General features: G+C 40.1%; 1 pseudogene; it reads left to right on the forward strand.

Moving 5' to 3' along the window:
• Positions 1 to 1,847: 1,847 nt before the first annotated feature.
• Positions 1,848 to 5,803, forward strand: LOC114096150 (MAP/microtubule affinity-regulating kinase 3 pseudogene; annotated as a pseudogene).
• Positions 5,804 to 7,765: the final 1,962 nt, after the last annotated feature.

A 7,765-nucleotide genomic window follows, 5' to 3' on the forward strand; every position in this document is an offset into this window, starting at 1 on the left:
TAGCTTCCCTGAAAAGCACTCCTGATATCTACAAGGCTTGTGTCCTCTCTTATATTTTTGAATTCTGTGTGTGAGATTCCATGGTGCTACTTTGCTCTCAATAAGCCCTTCCTCTCCTTGAGGATGAGATGCTGTGGCCCACCAGTTCTTTAATAGACTGTTGTTTTATAAGTAGGAGGAGCAACATCTGAATCATAGTCTGGCCATTGTTGACTTCTTCCTATGCCCCACACTACACTACCCATCACAAGGCATATATTCCCATAAACAGGAATTGCCTGGGTTATGTCTGAGCTCATCAAAATTTGGGGTAAGCCCACCTCCATTCTACCTGGTTTCCTTGCTTGCCCACCTACAAATCCAGGTATTTCCTTCCCTTGCTGCATACCTCTGTTCTGGTGCACCAGCTTGCCCTGTACTGGCACTCCACAGGGTACAATATCATGCCTTCTAGAGTTCATAGGGAATTAAGGCTGGATTTAAGGTTTGGTTATTACTGCCTTACTTCACCATCTAAGGAGGGATTTATCAAGATATATTTGGTTGAAAGATGAGCAAGAACAGTTGTCAGAAACCCTCAGATCCCCACTATGGAACCAGGTTCCTTAGGGGCAGATGTCCTCTGCTTCCAGGAGGTTAGTTATAGAATTCAAAAGCACTTGAATTCTACAGTGGGTCAAGTTGAAGTAGGACAGAAGAAGCTGGACACCAGAGGAATTTTCAAGAAGCAGGTTTAATGACTATAGGATCCATAGTGGGACTTGAGCCTAAAATTTCCTCCTCTGAACTGAACTAAATGTCTAGAAATTCTTTGAATTTTATGCGTAGTGTTGGGGTTGGGGAGCTTGGAGGTTCATATGACAAGTGCTTTTCATTCCATCCTCTAGACCAGACAGAGGTTTCACACTTTTTTTTCCCTCCAAACCTGACATTTACAAAAAGAGGAAACTACCCACCACAATGCTCTTCTGCAGAGGTTTTTGCTGATAGCTGATATCCTTGTCTGACAAGATGAGGAGCTTCTATGTTACAAATATGTGGAGATTTCTGCTTAATTATGGTAAGGGTCTGCTGGGTGTGTGGGGGGGGGTCTCTGTCCTACTAGAATGGATCACAATTTCCATGTGTACTATTAAGATATCCAAACTAAAAGTAAAAGCCACATTAAAACACTATCATGGAAACATAACTTCAAGACCAGTTTCCTAGTATATTTTGAAAGCCATGTTGTGCTTTTCCCACCAAGCCCTGCAAACCTTTCCTGGAGAATCTACTGTTCTAATCCTTTTTAACTCCTTCAAGCCAATGAACATTCTAGTTTCATACTATCCAGAATCCATGCATCTTTCAACCTAGATAGTCTTTGTTTTCACCATGACCCAGCTCAAAAGACATTTTTATGAAACTGTCACTACTGAGTTTTTATTTTTTTCCTTGGAGCTTTCAGAGACATTTGTATTTCAATAATCATGCGTTTTAGACTTTATTTGAATTCATTTTAGTACAGGATTATAATTTTAAGGGTGTTAATTTATCAAGGAGGAAGGGCTTCATGCTTTATTCCATTTTGTAACTACAGAAGTTAGCAAGTACCCAAGAACCTACTAGAGGTTATTTCAAAATGGAAGTTAGGGTAGCTCTGTATGGAGGCCTTGGAGCTGAACTTGGTGTGTGTGGGGGTGATGGGTGGGAGAGTGGGAGGAGCCTAACTGGTGGGGAGCCTGGGCCATACCAGGATCTAGACCCAGGACATTGGGCAGGAGACTCCTGGCAGCTGCTTTCGGACAGCCCAGGGATGGGCAGTTTTGTTTTTACCCATGCAGGGTGCAGAGTCCAAGCACTGTAAGATGTCCACTAGGAAAACCTTGCCAACCAAGAATGAAGGAGAGATTGAAAATGCACACTATTTATTGAATAAGCTTTTTTGGGTCTTTAAAAAGAAAGTTAAAAAATCTTAGAAGAATTCATATTTTATATTGGATCAAGGAAGACTTTATGGATTTTAGTTTGAGGATTATTTGCATCTTTATGTCAATCAGTTTATACATGACAGTAGAATGTATATATACATGGAGTATAACTTCCCATTCTTATGGTTGTATATGATGTGGAGTTACACTGGTGGTATGTTCATTTATGAACATAGGAAAGTTATGTCCAATTCATTATACTGCCTTTCCCATTCTCTTTCTCATTCCTCCTCCCTTCCTCCCATTCCTCAATGTCCAATTTGGTGATACCCACCCCCCATTGTGAGTTAGCATCTGCATATCAGAGAGAACATTTGGCCTTTGGGACTTGGGGATTGGCTTATTTCACTATTAGAAGTAGTGGGAGAAGACAGAATGGAAAGAGTTGGTCTAATTTTTCCTGGGTTGTTTCCTAGCCTCTAGTTCCATCCATTTACAAGCAAATGCCATAATTTCATTCTTCTTTAAGGCTGAGTAACATTCCATTGTGCATGTATACCCTGTTTTCTTTATCATTCACCTATTGAGGGCATCTATACCCTCAAAATATACTTTGAAAGCCAGGTTATATACCCATAGCTTAGCAATTGTAAATTGAGCTGCTATGAACATTAATGTGGCCATGTCACTATAGTATGCCGATTTTAAGTCCATTGGGGATATGCTGAGGAGTGGTTAAGATGGATCAAAAGGTGATTCCATACCAACTGTTCTAAGGAATCTCCATACTGCTTTCCAGAGTGGTTGCATCAATTTGCAGTGTATGACTGTACCTTTTCCCCCACACCCTTACAACATTTTTTGTTACTTGTATTCTTGATAATTGCCATTATGACTGAAGTGAGATTAAATCTCAGTGTAGTTTTAATTTGAATTTCTCTAATTGCTAGAGATGTTGAACATCTTTTTCATGTATTTGTTGACTGTATTTCTTCTGTGAAATATCTGTTTAATTCCTTTGCACATTTATTGATTGGGCTATTATTATTATTATTATTATTATTATTATTAGTGTTTTGAGTTCTTTATATATCCTGGAGATTAATGCTCTATCTGAGGTGCAGATGGCAAAGATTTTCTCCCATTCTGTAGGCTCTCTCTTCATTTTGTTGATTGTTTCCTTTGCTGTGAAAAATCTTTTTAGTTGGATACAATCCCATTTATTAATTATTGATTTTACTTCTTGCACTTTAGGAGTCTTATTGAGGAATTTGATTCTTAAGTCAACATGATGGAGACTTGGGCCTACTTTTTCTTCTATTAGGCACAGGGCCTCTGGTCAAATGCCCAGGTCCTGGATCCACTTAGAGTGTATATAACCATTCTTTATGTGATCAGTACCTTTATGACTGCATTGCCTGCATAGCAGAGTGAGAATCTTAGAAATGAGTAGACCCAAATCACTCCTCATTTACATTTTGCTCTTAGACTTACCCAGAAGGATAATTTTAAACTGGGCAAGCATCTTTTGTTGTGGAAGGCATTCGAAGCTATTTTTGATAACATTCTTTTCACATTCTTTCTCCAACTCTTTCCTGGTTTCCTCTTTTCTTGCCTAGCCCTTACTAAGCCTGCCAGTGGTACCTAGATGCATTTATTAACTCTGGTAGTTGAGTAGATTTGGGAGTTTATTTTTTTCTGTTAAATTCATCACAAGACATTGAAGATATTCAATGACAAAGAACCATGTACACCTCACAAGGAGAAGTCAACTCCTGCACTGGGCTCTGTGGAGCAAGGTGTAGAAACCCTATAGCTTCCTGTGTGGATGAGCAGCCTCACCTTGGAAAGTATGGACTGTTGAAAATGATCAGCAAGGGAAACTTTGCAAAAGTAAAATTGGCATAACACATCCTTACAGGCAGAGAGGCTACAATAAAAATAATTGACAAAACTCAGTTGAATCCAACAAGTCTACAAAAGCTCTTCAGAGAAGTAAGAATAATGAAGATTTTAAATCACCCAAACATAGTGAAGTTGTTTGAAGTCACTAAAAAAAAAAAAACACTCTACTTAATCAACATGAAGTATGCAAGTGGAGGTGAATTTTTTTGACTATGTGATTGCGCACAGAAGAATGAAGAAAAAAAGAAGCAAGAGCTAAATTTAGACAAATCGTGTCTGCAGTACAGTATTGCCATCAAAAGCGATTGTTCACAGAGACCTCAAGGCAGAAAATCTGTTGTTAGATGCAGATATGAACATTAAAATAGCAGATTTTTGTTTTAGCAATGAGTTTACTTTGGTCACTAAACTAGATACATTTTGTGGGAGTCCTCCATATGCAGCCCAAGAATTCTCCCAGAGCTAGAAGTACCATGAGCTGGACATGGATGAGTGGAGTCTTGGCATTATTCTGTACACTCTAGTCAAAGGGTTGCTTCCCTTTATGGGGGCAGAATCTTGGAAGGAACTTAGAGAGTTTTGAGGGAAATACAGAATCCCTTTCTACATATCCACAGGCTATGAAAAGCTGCTCAAATGCTTTCTGGTGCTAAACCCAATTAAGCTAGGTATTCCAGAGCAAATCATGAAGGATGGGTGGCTCAACGCAGGGCATGAGGAAGATGAACTTGAACCCTTTGTTGAACCAGAGCTGGACTAGAAAAGAATAGATATTATGGTAGGAGTGGGATATTCACAGGAAAAAATTCAAGAATCTCTCAGTAAAATGAAATATGATGAAATCACAGCTACATAATTATTGCTGGGGAGAAAATCTGCAGAGCTGAACACTAGTGACTCCAATTCTAACAGCAATTTTTCACTTGCTAAGGTAAGGCCAAGCAGTGACCTCAGCAACAGCACCAGGCAGTCTCCTCCCCACAAAGTGCAGAGAAGCTTTTCTTCAATCCAGAAGCAGAGAGCCTACAGTGACCATGCTGGACCAGCTATTCCTTCACTTGGGGCATATCCAAAGAGGAGTAAGATAAGCATTGCTGTTAGTGACCTCAAAGAAGATGGAATTCCCTCCTAGAAATGAGGTGGCAGTGCGGTGGGAGGAGAGGCAATTGCTCAAGCCAGTTCAATGCTTGGGAAGGCAAGTAACCCCAACAAAGTGGACATTCCTAAATGCAAGAAAAGCCCTGCTGTCCCCAGCAGTAGCACAGCATCTTTAGGGATGACACAGCAGAATTTTTCGTGAGAGAATCATAGTGGGCAGACATTCAGTGATCCAGAATGGCATGGAGAACAGCACCATTCCTTATCAGAGAATCACAATTGCTTCAACCCACAGTATGGACTGTTGAAAATGGTCAGCAAGGGGAACTTTGCAGTGCCACCACCCAGGACCAAATCCGCTTCCCCCATAGGCACTGCCAGTCTTAGCACTCCACCGCCAGCCCCGGGAACTGGCGAACTGCAAGATACAAGGCCCTCCTTCCTTGCCCAGCCTGGCCCAGGAAGCTATGCCATTGTCCCAGACTCCAAGTAGAGGCTCCACTAATCTTTTTTAGTAAATTAACTTCAAAACTCACAAGAAGGCTTCCAACCAAGTATGAGACGAACAGGATCTATAAGGGCTCAAGTCACAATGCTGCTGATCAAAAGGATCTCTGCCCTTCACCTGGAACATGAAAACCACTAGTTCCATGGACCCCAATGACATGTTGCAGGAAATCCGCAAAGTGCTAGGTGCCAATAGCTGCAACTACAAGTGGAGGGAGCCCTTCCTGCTCTTCTGCGTCCATGGCACTCAGAGAACCTGGTGCAATGGGAGATGGAGGTGTTTGGGACTGTCTCTGCACTGAGTTCAGTCCAAGCGTCTATCAGAGACATCTATAGCTTTCAAAATTATTGCTTCCAGAATTGCCAATTTGCTAAAGCTGTAACCCAGTCATTACGGTGTAAATTAAGTAGCAATTTAAAGTGGTTTTCCTGAACACTGATGGATGTATAGAATAATATTAGGCAATATTGTTTGCATCTTCTAAATCATGGCAGTGAAGTCTGAGGACAAGCGCACGTCTGGGAGTGGAAGCTGGCCTTTTCTACTAATGAACTACGTTAAAGTCATGTGACCCTGGGGGTAAAAAAGAAAAAAAAAAGAAATACTCATTTGAGACATGGAAATTTCTAACAGTTCAGTGCTCCATAAGTGGCTTTCAGTTCAGAGGAAATCCATCCCTCCTAACAGGCTCTCCGTTTAATGTAGTGTGAACTACCATGTAATGATAGCTACCTGGGCAGTTAAATGCTTTTATAATTAAATCTTTATTGAATAAATTTCTTTATCTTTCCTAGGCAGTTTCCCACTGTGTGCTTAAACTTGTTGGAGTATTGTCATAGAAATGTGATTTGTGTTCTGTGGCAGGGGAAGATATAATTTTATTATATAAATAGGCATTGAATTGCCAAAAAAAAAAAAAAGATGTCAACACTGGCCAGGTTAAGTTAAACTAGTGCTGCTGTGCCTTTAGAGAGGCTATGTGGATTTTTCCTATGCCACACACTGCCTTTCCTCACAATCACTTGGCTTATTCAGTCCCCTGACCTTGGTATACATCATCCACCTCCCTTTTCCTGGCCAACCCCTGCTCATCCTTTAATACTTGACTCATCACCCTCAAATTTAGGAAGTTTTTCCTGACTTTTCCAGATTGTTTCAGATCTCTCTCCCACTGGAATTTCTGTAGAACCCCATCTCCTGTCCTAGAATATTATGTATAGCTACCTCCTTTGTGGAGGCTGTATTTCCAACACGGTCAAGAACAAGCAAATGTTTGTAGAATGAATGAGTAAAAGAATGAATGAGTGGATAATTCTCAGAGATGCCACCACTTGACCCTTACTGTTAAAATCTAGGATGACCTACTCCCTGGGAGGATCTTTAACTAATGCAATTTTATAAAGATCTGGCCCCAGATATCTCTGATTAGAAATTACAAAGGAAGTTGAAGATAAGTATAGGATTCCTTACAAAAATCTCAACCTGGCCTTTTGGGACTTACCTTCACAACTGTAGTCTTGAACTTAGGGTGAGGTGGCTAGAATGAAATCTGTCACAGGCTGACTGCACTGAATTGTAGTTCAATTATAATTTATGGATCATTTTGGTCTTCATGGGCCATTATCATAACTGAGTGTCTTGGCCTTATTATGGCACCTACGCTCATCCATCTTGCAAAAATGGACAGTCAGACACTAAGTGCCTGTGGAGAAAGCCATTCCCAAGCTGTGCAGGTTAGTGCTGATCTCTGATGATTTCCACATTATGTTTCTGGACTGACATTATAATTTGGTGTTCCCCATTTAGGGGAGTAATGACAACATAACCCATTATTGAATTTGCATAATTTTTAAACCCTCTCAGTTTCTTTCAAAATCTTTCTCACTTTCCTCTAAGACTGGAAAGAGTTTGTCTCTCTTACCTTTTCTTCATTATGATGGTTTTTCTCCCTTCAAAAATCTGATTGTGTTTTTTGAAGTTATTCATTTTTTAAAAAAATGCTTAAGAGAGCAAAACTGAGATTTATGGACCATCTAATAACTTACATAGATATTATATTTATTTAAAATCTCAGTTCTATATTCACAGTGGAAAATAATTTAATTAAGAAATAAAGGTCTCTGAGAGTTTTTTTTCTCTGTGTAAACATTAGCAGATGCTTTGAAATTAACATTCTGCAAGTGGACATATTTTGCTAAGTAACTTTGCCATTTAAAATGAATGAATTACTAGCCAGCATGGTGGCACACATGTAGTCTCAGCTACCTGATACTCAGGAGACTGAGGCAGGAGAATCACTTGAGCCCAGGAGTTGTAGGCCAAGTAGGGCAACAAAGTGAGACCC

The sequence above is a fragment of the Marmota flaviventris genome, chromosome 1 (genome assembly GCF_047511675.1).
Source record: "Marmota flaviventris isolate mMarFla1 chromosome 1, mMarFla1.hap1, whole genome shotgun sequence".
Lineage (NCBI taxonomy): Eukaryota > Metazoa > Chordata > Mammalia > Rodentia > Sciuridae > Marmota > Marmota flaviventris.